This window comes from Malus domestica, chromosome 10 (genome assembly GCF_042453785.1).
Source record: "Malus domestica chromosome 10, GDT2T_hap1".
Lineage (NCBI taxonomy): Eukaryota > Viridiplantae > Streptophyta > Magnoliopsida > Rosales > Rosaceae > Malus > Malus domestica.
The window spans coordinates 30338482-30352026 of NC_091670.1; the positions used below are offsets into that span (position 1 = coordinate 30338482).

The 13545-nt window shown below is 37.3% G+C and overlaps 1 pseudogene; it reads right to left on the minus strand.

Moving 5' to 3' along the window:
- Window positions 1-2059: 2059 nt before the first annotated feature.
- LOC103423914 (E3 ubiquitin-protein ligase At1g12760-like) lies at window positions 2060-3779 on the minus strand (annotated as a pseudogene).
- Window positions 3780-13545: the final 9766 nt, after the last annotated feature.

A 13545-nucleotide genomic window follows, 5' to 3' on the forward strand; every position in this document is an offset into this window, starting at 1 on the left:
TCGGCCATGAAATCAGAAACAATTTTTAGGATTACAAGGTGTGCTGTATGAGCTAAGTTTTTAATTGTATGAAACCTAATCGCTCAAGTAATAATCTTCAATACATGTACACACTAGGAAAACAAGCAAACCAAACCTAATACGGCGCTTACTGTAACAATTCCCTATGCACACAACTTGTCTCCTAATAAGCCACAATAGGATATGAACAATTTATTATTATTATTATTATTATTATTATTATTATTATTATTATTATTATTTTATATACAATAGGTTGTTATTCCACTCACAATAAGGCACAATGTTTCACTATTTTGTATCGAGCTTACTACAAGTAAGCAGAACAGTTCCTAAGAATTTGATAGCCTTAGGTGAGCCTTCAAAGTTGGGTCCTAGAGTTTTATAATCCAAAACTCTTTTTACATTGATATGTATGAAAAAATTCGCTATATACATGAAAAAATCTATTTTTACATCAAATAAAAAGAAGAAAGATATACAAGCTGTTTGTACCATACTTGACCAATCCCGAAACTATTGAGCACCGGTCAACGTTATACCGTCAAGGACCCATAAGAGTTTCCCTCCAACCAGGAGGCCAATCATAGCGTGACATGTATCAACATTAGAAGCCAATCATAGTACGACACGTGTCAACATCAGAAGCCAATCACAACACGACACGTGTCAATGTCAGAATGAAATTAGAAACTCTCTTCTATAAATAGAGATCATTCTCTCACAATATTTCCGAATGTCATTTTTACTAAATCATTCACTTGTACTCACTAAAGGAGAGCTTGAACCTATGTACTTGTGTAAACCCTACACAATTAATGAGAACTCCTCTACTCCGTGGACGTAGCCAATCTGGATGAACCACGTACATCTTGTGTTTGCTTCCCTATCTCTATCCATTTACATACTTATCCATACTAGTGACCGGAGCAATCTAGCGAAGGTCACAAACTTAACACTTTCTGTTATACCAAAGTCCTCACTGATTTTGTGCATCAACATTTGGTGCCGTCTGTGGGAACGACATTTATTCCCACTCTCTTTAGCTTTGCCAAGCTGGTTTCCACCATTCGTACATTCTCTTTTGACCAGGCATCCCTCTCCAACATGGGGAGCGAAAGAAGCCACAGCACATAGAATGACACCCATCTTGCACCTAGTGCGAAGCAACGAAAGAAGGAAGGAAAGAGGGTTGCTCTTCAAGCTAAAGTTGATGAGCTAGAAGCTTAGAACAACAAGATAGCAATGAAGAATGAGGTCCTCCAGGAGCAGTATGAAAAGCTCTTTGAGACGCTCCACGAAACTAGGCGTACTCAAACACGCGAGCTCGTTGCCCCTGTGGACATCAACCATCATCTGTGTGCCCCCCAACACCACTAGTAAAAAAAACACTTTGCGCGACGCAGGTCCTTCGTCGCGCAAAGTAAAAAAACGTCGTGCAAAACTTTGCCCAACGCACCTTCATCGCACGCAAACCGTCGCGGCAAGGCAGTGACAGAAGGCTTTGCGCGACGCATGTAACCCTTCATTGCGCAAATACACTTTGTGCGACGTATGCTGCGTCGCGCAAAACTACTTTGCGTGACGCCACCTGCGTCGCGCAAAGTGTATTTGCGCGACGCATGTAACCCTTCGTCGCCCAAAGACACTTTGCGCGACATAGGCTGCGTCGTTAAAAGTAGCGTCACTCGACTTTGCGCGACGTAGCCTGCATCGCGCAAAGTGGATTATTGGTTTTTGGTCAAAAATATTATTTTCTTAATTTTTAATAATATTATAATTAAATTCTAAACAATAATTAATAAATCAAGAAAAAGTATTTAATTATAAAATATATGAAAATGTACATACAAAATGTGCAAACAAAAAAGAAAAAACTACAACAACTAGTCTTCTAGGATCGATACATCAGGCTACTTGGTATCGTCCAATGCCAAGCTTTGCATAACATTACACTCAAGTTCCTGAGCCAGAATTTTATGTAATTCCACAGCGTGCCCAGCATTTGTCTTTATTTAGAAGAATTCTACACTTCCCCTTAGTTTTGGCTGCTACTCTTCAAGATATTGTACTTGCAGAGAGGACAGCTAGCGTTGATAAAAAGCCACTTGTTGATGCAGGAACAGTGAAAATGGTGGGCACAAGGAAGTTGCCTTAGTTCCACTCCATCATCATAACAAGAAAGGCAGATGCAGCACTCCTCTAAATCACAATGATCATCATTCAAATGTAACAAGAATCTCTTGACTGCTCCAAAGATTTCTTTAGTCCACACATTGCATTTGAATACAAAACAAATCCAATTATATAACCGGTCAAGTAAAAAACGTTCCTCCTTAACTACCGGAACTCAAGAGAGTAAAGAAGAGTATGAGCCAAAAGTTAAGAGCCACTTACTGCATCCTCCTAAGAAAGAACATGTTTGATGGGTGAATCTGTTCCACATTCAGTCATTACTCCACCTTGTACATCATCGGCAACTTTCTCATTTGCAACTTTTTTGAATCTAAATTTTGAAAGTTGTTCGATGTCTTCCATAGATGCTCCATCCTGTTTCAATAACAGGTCAAAAAAATATACAAGGGAACGAGAAAATAAGGCATCAATATTCTATATAATTTTTCCAACTACACTCCATTAAATTTATAAACAATGAGGAGGCAAATTGATAAGAGTAAACAACACTTCCAAGTTTTAGTTACAACAACAAAACATCAAGCACTGTCCCATCAATTTTTTTTGTCAGGCCCATTAAGTTTGATGCAACTAAAAGAGAGCCAGAACAAATTAAATGAAACGAATTAGTACAACAATAATAAATCTTTCATCCTGAAGTGCTCCAAGGGAAACTACTATACATCAATTTTTCCAACCCTCTTTTATCAATAGAAATAGAACCATGTAATTCAACTATCTATCAATACTATCAAATTTGAGAGGATATACCAGATATTTCTAAGGAGATGAAAGTTTAGCAGTGAATAGGAGAAGGGTACGGTTTAATTTAGTGCGGCCTATTTTACCAACACGGGAACTCGCCCGTTTAGTTGAGCTCATGAAGGCTATCAACAAACTTCTATACAAAACATCACTTGCCAACCCACCCCATATAAAGTTATGCTAAACCGGAATCAAGCCCATCTTAGTTAAGTTCCATTTTAGAGTCCAAATCCTCCTACTGAAAATCTTGATACATTGATATTTCCGTTCAAACTAACAAGATTTGACTAATTTTTGTTATTGTCAAATAACTGGTAAATAAAGTTTGCTATTGTAGAAACATATAGAACTTGTCAGTTTCCGGTTTCATTTTTCAACCAGTAATACATCAATATTCACCGAACCTACAAAATGATAATGATAGAAGACACTGATAGTTATAGACATGAAAACCAACACACCCCCACACACAAAAAATAGAGATTACTGGGGATGAGAACGACCTGATCTGCGACAGCATATAAAAGTGTAAAAATGCACGGAAGACAGCAACAAACTGCGATATCAATCATACATGCCAGTGCAACACAAAAAATGACAAAAAACACATCAAAACCCAGGAAAATTATACATAACCTGCAGACAAAGCCACATTGCCATAGTTAGGAGTTTATCCTTGATTTTCAAATAAATAGATGAGAGAAAGAGATAGAGAGCAAAAACCAGTAAAGCTGAAGGGAGGCGCTTGCTAAAGATTGACCACCTGCCGATACCCAATAGAACCCAATGATCCACCAGAAGTTGAAGGGATGAGATTTTTAAAACGAATAAAAACCCTGATTCAATCTACATTTCAAAATTAAAACCCTAATTCCCATTCACAAATTTCTAAACCCTGAAATACATCCCATGGCCTAGTAATTTATCCCAAATTAAAACCCTAAATTCTAAAATTCATCTCAATTCACAATCAAATTCCTTAATTTCACAATTTCATAATTTGTAATTAGACTTACTTTCAAGGAGAACCTCCGAGCATGACGAAGGGGTGGTGGCTGCCCGTCGTTTAGAACAAGAGGGAGAGAGATAACCGACAGAGTAGTGGTGGTAGTTGGATTCAAGAATGGGAAGAGGAAAGAGAGGTCCGGGTTCAAGATTTGGGGTTTGAGCTTTTGAAGAGGAAAGAGAGGTCTGAGTTCAAAATAAAGAAGATGAGGAGGAAGGCTACGGGGAGAGAATGAGGAGAGAATGAGGATGAAGGATGAGGAGGGTGGGAGAGAGAGGGAGAGAGAGGGCGAGATGAGCGAGGGGGAAGACAGAGACTGAGTGAGAGAGAGTTCGGGTGTGGGAAAATTTTGTCCAGAGTTGGGAAAATTTAAAAAAGGCGCCCATTTTTAACAATAGCACAGCCAAAATTATCAGGAATCGCGCGACGGAGATATACATTTGGACGTCGTGCAAAGTATTTAAAAAAAATGTTATAAAATTTACTGAAATGTGACTTTATTCTTTTTAAATTTATTTATTTTTTTACATAAATCCCACAATAATATATTTTTCTAACAAAAATCCAATCCGAACTACAACAATAAATTTAAAGCTACTTAATAAATATACATATCATTCAATTTCTTAAATGTTATATGTACAAAATAAATAAATTTAAGTCTACTTAATGTACATATATAACATTGAACTTGATGGGATACGCATTGTACGAAACTAATTTCAACAATCCAACCGTCAAACTTGCTTGTATATACTTCGAGATCGCATACGCCAAAAATCGCAAAAAACAAACATTCAAAAATGAAGTAACAAGACAAAACTTTTCAACGGTTATAAACAAAAAATCACGATTTAACGGTAGTTTTAACTCCAATTTTGATGATTTTTTACAACTACACTCCTTGATCCTATATGAATACAATGAACTAATTCGATCATCAGTTTAAAATATTTACACCACTAGATACCACAAAAATCTTATGTTATACTTAATGAAAGTATAAATAAACTCTAAGTGTTAGTGAATCTATTGTTTTGATGAGATACACATTGTACGAAACTAATTTTAACGGTTATTGTAACTCCGATTTTTTCGATTTTTTACAGCTACACTCCTAGATCCTATATGAATACAAGGAACTGATCAGATCGTCACTTTAAAACATTTACACGAGTGGATACCACAAAATCTTATGTTATACTTGATGAAAGTATAAATAAAATATAAGTGTTAGGGAATCTATTGTTTTAATGGGATACGCATTGTACAAAACTAGTTTCAACGATCCAACCGTCAAACTTGTTTGTATATGCTTCGAGATCGCATACGCCAAAAATGGCAAAAAACAGACCTTCAGAGATCAAGTAACGGGACAAAACTTTTCGACGGTTATAAACAAAAAAATCATAATTTAACGGTTATTGTAACTCCGATTTTTTCCGATTTTTTACAGCTACACTCCTAGATCCTATATGAATACAAGGAACTAATCCGATCGTCACTTTAAAACATTTACACAAGTGGATACCACAAAATCTTATGTTATACTTGATGAAAGTATAAATAAAATATAATTGTTAGGGAATCTATCGTTTTAATGGGATACGCATTGTACAAAACTAGTTTCAACGATCCAACCGTCAAAGTTGTTTGTATATGCTTCGAGATCGCATACGCCAAAAATGGCAAAAAACAGACCTTCAGAGATCAAGTAACGGGACAAAACTTTTCGACGGTTATGAACGAAAAAATCACGATTTAACGGTTATTGTAACTCCGATTGTGATGATTTTTTACAGCTACACTCTTGGATCCTATATGAATACAAGGAACTAATTCGATCGTCAATTTAAAACATTTTAAGTTGATACCACAAAAGAAAAAGGCAATGCAAGAACCCCAAAAGAAAAGCAAAAGGAAAAAAAAAAACACTTCGCGTGACGTAGGTCCACATGCGTCGCGCAAAATAGCTGTGCGCGACGCAGGTGGACCTACGTCGCGCAAAGTGTTTTTTTTTTTTTTTTTCTAAGTTCCACAGTTTTAACTTCTTGTTTACCCCTTCCACTCCTGCCTTAAAATTATTGTTTAAGGACCTATATGATGAGACCACGTATTCTAAATAGTAAAGGGTAGAGACTACACCTAAAATGATTAAGGAATCTATCATTTTAATGGGATACGCATTGTACGAAACTAGTTTCAACGATCCAACCATCAAACTTTTTTGTATATGCTTCGAGATCGCATATGCCAAAAATGGCAAACAACAAACCTTCAAAGATAAAGTAACAGGACAAAACTTTTCGACGGTTATAAACGAAAAATCACGATTTAACGGTTATTTTAATTCCGATTGTGATGATTTTTTACAGCTACACTCTTGGATCCTATATGAATACAAGGAACTAATTCGATCGTCAATTTAAAACATTTACACAAGTAGATACCACAAAAGAAAAAGGCAATGCAAGAACCCCAAAAGAAAAGCAAAAGGAAAAAAAAAAAAAAAAAAAAAAAAAAAAAAAAAAACACTTTGCGCGACGCATGTGGACCTGCGTCACGCAAAGTGTTTTTGTTTTTGGTTTTTTTCTAAGTTCCACAATTTTAACTTCTTATTTACCCCTTCCACTCCTGCCTTAAAATTATTGTTTAAGGACCTATATGATGAGACCATGTATTCTAAATCGTAAAGGGTAGAGACTACACCTAAAATGAGTAGGGAATCTATCCTTTTAATGGGATACGCATTGTACGAAATGATGCGAAATATATAAGCACACAAATTAAACCCTCTTTTTATCAATTGTAGTAAAGTATGTAAGTAGGGATCGTTCTAGGCCGGGGATTAGGAGGGATTGCTAAATCACTTGGAAACTGACTTGAAAACGTAAAAACAAAGTTTAAAACACTAACTAGACTCAAAGAATGCAAAACTATACTTTAAAACACTAAAACAAACCAAAAGACTCAAAACAGCCCCTAAACACTCAAAACTACCTTAAAAACACAATCTGGGCAATTTTGGGACTCTCACACAAACTTGGACAAATTTTGGTTTTCTAATGAACTAAAACACTTAAAACCATAATCTAAGACAAGTTCTAATTAATATGACTCAAAGAAATAAGATAGGGTTGATTTTCGACGAAAATAATTAAATTAAGACAAGAACAAAGTAAACAAATTCTTAGACAAATTTAAGTGAATCAAAACAGATTGTAAAATGAATTTGAATGAAACTTATGGATGGAAGGCTAGCTAGGAGGTTCTTCTCCACACATGTCACACTTGCATACAAAACGATTTCCAGTTGCTTTTCGATAAACTATGAATACTCAACGCCCCAAATTAACCGTGAATTGCACTAATTAACCCTCAGTTTTTCCACAAGTTATTAGGTTGGATGATCGCATACGACAACCCAAAACATTCCCTACAAGTTCCCTACATGAATTGCATAATAGAGATACAAGCAAGAATCATTAAGTTCTATGAAAAACATAAGCATTGACGAGGCACTCGTTACTATGATTTGCATGAAACTTATGCCAAGAATTTACTTAACGTGATTGTGACTAGCAACCTTCACTACTTGTGAATATAAGTTCATAACGATTAGGTGAAACTCCCTTATATTATAGCGTCAAATTCATGCATGAAAATTAAGCGTGCACTCTCAACCAACATACACAAATCAGTTTTTATACGAACGGATAAGTAAATTGAATTCACAACTTATGAATCACAACTGGATGTAATCAAATCATATTGCAAGCATGAACATAGTTTCGAATCACCCCCTAACTAAGAGGGGTTTAGTTCCTCATACTTACAAAGCAAAGATGCATAAATTTAGACATTAAAAACAAAGATAGAAAACACCTAGAAATGCTCCAACACTCCCGAGGCTTGGGCATAGGCACAGCACAAGATGTTCCTTCTCTTTCCTTCCTTGCAAGCAGCGGCACTAGAGGTTTTGGACGGTTTTGGGTGGTTTTTATGGTGTAGAATGGATAGGGAATGGTATGGAAAGGTTTAGGGTAAGTGTGGAGGAGTGTTTGAGGGTTGGAGGGTGGTGGAGAACTAGGCAAAAAGGGTGGAAGAAGGTGGAGTGGCTGTTATGTTTTCTAGGCACTAGAATGGTGTTTTTGGGGTGTTTTGCTTCCTAGGGTGTGTATGGACGAATTGTTGTGATAAAATGATGAATATGGGGGATTGTCCTTTGGCCAAGGGGTGTAAACATGTATTTATAGGCCCCCAAAAACCTTAGAAAATCAGGTTAGGTTAAGGATGAAATGCATGGCAATTTGTGTGTGTGGTGTGTAATGGTCCAAGGGTGAAAATGAAGTAATGATGCAAAGTGTGAAGGGTAAAATGGAGTGGTGTTGTAGCTAGGGAGCATGAATGATTGTGTACATTGCATAGAGATGGAAAGGGAGGTGAAATGTGTCAACAAATGGGTCAAAGGTGCAACAACATGTGTTGCACATGGCATTGGATTCCAAATGTGAATGATGGAGCATCAATTGGTGCATGTAATGGATGTAAATGTTGTCTAAAATCTAATGAGTGAAGGGAACAAGAGGTATCAAGCAATTGAGTGTAATAATTAAATGAATTGAAGCATGAAATTAGAAATTATGTAGGGGACAAGAGTGATCAAGCATGGCATGGAATCCAAAGGGAATTCTATGTGGTTTTCATGGCAAGGAATGCAAGTTGGGGTGACAGATTTTTGGGCTGTTTTCTTCATCTTTTGGACCATAATTCTTCATATTCTTGGCCTCTTTAGTTCTCAAATTCGTCCATCCACTGGGCCCATGCATTTGCTATCCATTCCAAGCCCGAAACATGCTCCAAATGCCTCCAAAATGCATCTTCTTGCATACTTTGTCCATAAAATCTGAAAACACACGAAAATGACTTTAAACATTAAAATAACTAAGGAAACACGACATAAATACACAAGAACAAGCCAACTAAGTCGCATAAATGTGCTCCTATCACGAAACCAGTTTCAACGATCCAACCAGCAAACTTGTTTGTATATGCTTCGAGATCGCATACGCCAAAAATGGCAAACAACAAACCTTCAAAGATCAAGTAACAGGACAAAACTTTTCGACGGTTATAAACGAAAAAAATCACGATTTAATGGTTATTTTAACTCCTATTGTGATGATTTTTTTTACAGCTACACTCTTGAATCATATATGAATACAAGGAACTAATTCGATCGTCAATTTAAAAATTTACACAAGTAGATACCGCAAAAGAAGAAGGCAATGCAAGAACCCCAAAAGAAAAGCAAAAGGAAAAGAAAAAAACAAAAAAAAAAAAACACTTTGCGCGACGTAGGTGCACATACTAAAATGATTACTAACCACGTAATAGAATAGTGGTTTGACAAAGCTGTAAACTGGCTTCTTCTCTAAATCTCTAACATTCTAGTTTCCTCCTTCCAATTTGGTGAGAAATGAAATCTATCCATTTTTTAGCACCCATCAATCTATCCCTAAATTAGATCAAGTTAACTTAGCAGCTTGCAGTTTCTTAGCTTTTGTTTCCCTAAACCTATCAAAATTCCTCATACTCCTAGTCATTCATTCTACTCATTCAATTGTTCAAAACCAAAACTCAACTTGTTAAAAATAAGCATTGACAAAGATAATTAAAGAAAAACATAAATACACAAAAATAAAAAAATCCAAACATAAATGTAATCAATAAATAGTTAATTAATTAATCAAATAAATACAATACCTGAAGGTGATGATGGTGAGGGTTGAGAGAGATGGAAAGTCTGAAAGAGAGAGGTTGAATGTGAAGAAAAAGGCCCTTGTGTGGTTATTTTAGAAAAAAAAAGTCGTCGACTTTGCGCAACGCCACATACGTTGCGCAAAATAGATTTGTGCGATGCAAGTTCAACTACATCCCACAAAGTGGGATGGTTCGGTGCCAAAATTTTGCGCAACGCACAAAACGTCGTGCAAATGGCCTTTGTGCGATGAAGTCTTGCGTCGCGCAAAACTGTTTTGCACGACGTAGGTGTACCTTCGTCGCGCAAAACAGCTTTGCGCAACGCAAGACTTCGTCGCTCAAAATGTCGTCGCACAAAGGCCATTTGCATGACGTTTTGTGTTTAGCGTCGCGCAAACATACTTTGCGCGATGAAATTTTCTGCGTCGCGCAAGTTTCCGTCGTGCAAACATGTTTTTGTACTAGTGCACGAAAGGTCACCTCCCTTCGACATGGGTATCCCTGATGAGGAAGAGCTAATCATCAAAACATTGATCAACATGAGACTTCTCTCGACCCAGATGCTTCGACCCGAACTAGAAGAAGTGGAGGAAGACACCTTTTTGCAGAAGGGTTGGAAGGATCGAAAGTTGTTTATCGTGACTGTTGAGACTTCCTAAAGCAACGTCAAGAGAATCCCCTCCACATATGCTCGAAGATCAATGACCCAAGGGTTTCTGAAAGACTCGGTCCCCTCCCACGACCTAGGCCAACTGCCAATCTAGGGAAGGAACGACAGGTCCTAGAGGAACATGAAGGTACGGGGGACTCTGAGGTATTCCGACAGACTCGCCTTATAATTCAGTACGGCGAGTCCAAGAAAAAACCACACGCCCTTGCTCAAACTTTCCTACTTCCAAGAGGCGATGGAGACTTACGAAAGAAAATTCCAGTGGTACATGACTCCACTCAAGACCCCCTTGTCCTACAGCTCCTTGAGGAAGTAAACAAGTTGAAGGACGAACGTCAAACCGAGATACTTGACTGGAACCAACTTAGGCCTGGCCCTCTCACAAGAAAGATCCTCGACACCCCCTTCGAGCGAAGACAAAACAAAAGCTTGGTTTACAACTCTATATTGGAAGGGAGGACCCAATTGAACACCTTAACCTCTTTGAGTCCACCATGGCATATCGGATGCACACCGACGAAAAGTGATGAGTATATTTTATATTATATATTTTACCCTAATCTTAGTATATTTTGGTTAATATATTGGAAGAATTTTGATACTTTGAATTGTATTTTCAATATAGGACTTCCGACTTCCTCTGGAGCAAAACAGGACCAAATGGACAAATTTTGGAGTAATTCGAAGACGTTCATGAGTCACTTAGCTTGATCGTATCAAAATTTGGGATTTTTCCACCAAGCGGTTATTTTCTGGCGATAAAATAAAGAAGCAGTGTGCAGTGCTGGAAAATGACGTTTTTGGGCTTAAATTGCGTTTTTGGAGCCCAAGATGACCTCGGATGGGTTCGTGGCCTTCTGGAGAAGTGTTCAGAATATTCCAAACATTAAATTCAGCTATATTGGGCTAGTTTTGGAGCAGCTTATGGGTCCAAAACGTGGCTGTTCAGATTTTAGACGAATTTTACCATTTAATTTAGGGTTATGTTTCCTAAGTTTTTGGTTTTCTTATTAATTTTAGTTTCCTAGGGTTTGTGTGGGGGCTTAGCAGATATATTGCTTGGCCGTCTACAGTTTTTCTCAACGCTTTCTTTTATACAATTTTGGAGACAGAGAGAATTGTTAGGGTTTTGGAGACTTTTTACTTGAAAGTGCTTTCAATCCTTTTCTTGAATATATTTTCTATGATTTCAATTATGAATATGCGGAACTAATTTCTTTTGCTAGGGCGAAGCCTTGAGCCTTAGCATGAATATGTGATTTTTATTTAATTGCTTATGATTGATTGCATGCATACTTTGAATTGTTAATTACCGGGATAAAAACTATCTAATTGTCTTAATACCTGATCACCATTAGGATATTTAGAAAAGTAATTTGATGCAATTTTGGTCGGAAGGTTCCCTGAAATTGACGCTGGCTTCTTGTGATTAATAATTGTAATTTCACTTAGGATGAACATCACGTTTTAAGGGTTGCATGGTTTTTCAAAGGATTTTCATAAAGCATAATGAGTCTTTCATGTTCAGATTTGATCCGAACGTCCGGACGGGTTGCATGTTAGATATACGTTCTATGTTGGAGGTTCCAAGTAGAATATGAATTAGGAAAATCTAACCTTCAAAATGGCATGTGTAGATCATAAGTAATTGGTAAAAGTTTATAGGATTGCTAGGTGATGGTGGAACCCTAATGCTTTCTTAATTTGATTCTCCCAAAACTGTTTTCTTTTTCCCCCAGTTCTAATATTGCAGATTGTTTATTTTAATTCATTAATTTCGTTTTTATTTTAATTAGGTTATAAAATCAATCACCTAAACTTCTACTTTACAATAATTAAATGGAATCTGATTAGTTTCGAATTATTTAATAATCCTTGTGGAGACGACCTTGCGAGATCCGTTTATACTACAATAACCTTGTGATTCTTGCAAGTAAAATAGGAGATTTAAGCCCGTTCACATGAGTAGTAAAATTCCCTATCAAAAAACAATGTCTTCTCTTCTCCTCCACCCTCTCTGGCAGAGCTCTAAACTGGTATTGCCGTCTTCCACATGAGACAGTAAACTCATTTGAGGAATTGAGGAAGCTGTTTGTCTCTCAACATATCTTCTAGACCGATCACTTGCATTCTGCAGATGACTTGTACACTATTCGCCAGAAGTCGGATGAGTCACTACGAAAGTATGTCGGTCGCTTCAGCCATGAGTATTCTCGCTGCGCTGAGGTAGATGACAAGACTGCCCTTAAGGCCTTCACGGCAGGCCTATGTGATTGTTTATTCAAGTACATGATCAATGCCAACACTTGGAAGACTTACTCTGAGGTGATGGCACATACTTACAACCACGCCTCCGCCGAAGCAAGGACATACCAAGGGAACCCCCATATGGTTAACCCCTATCAAAAAATAGGAAGTGAAAGTCAAGTTCTACCAAGTGAGGAGATATTGGCCATTCAGACACCTATTGCATCATCTCCTGCCTTTTAGCTACTCGCTTAGTCACCAAATGTATCTGTCTCTTGGTAAGAGGAAGGATTTTTACTCTCAGCAAGCCCATTACAACAAGAGGGATAAAAGTTTGTATCAAGATAACCAGGGGTGAACGTACCGTCGACTATTATGACTATGGGGCCAAGCCTTACTCTTTCAAAATGGAGGACTAGGTACTAAAGGAAATGCTATTATAAGAAGGCATACACATTACAAATGTTTTGACTCTCAACCGCTTGAGATCTTTTGTCACACAAGCCATTCAGAAAATATTTAAAGAAGAGGGAATTCAGACAACTTCTTCTAAGTCTTTTGCGTTCCTAGCACTGGAACACTTGGTCTACACTGACGTACCCTTATAATCCAACTCAGAGCTTCAACATGCGTACTTTGACACAAAGTATGTGATACTAAGTGTTACAACCAACATGGTTCACATATCAAAAGCATGGATCCCTTCATGCATAGCAAAACATTCATAAGCATCACTCATATCAATCAACATAAACATTATACATTCCAACACATTCATACATAAACATCATACATTCCAACACATCCATACATAAGCCAATTGTGCTTCGAAAGGGTTCAACATACTTTTTGTCTTCGACACTTGCTACAATGTGCCTCGACACCTTGCCCTTATTCT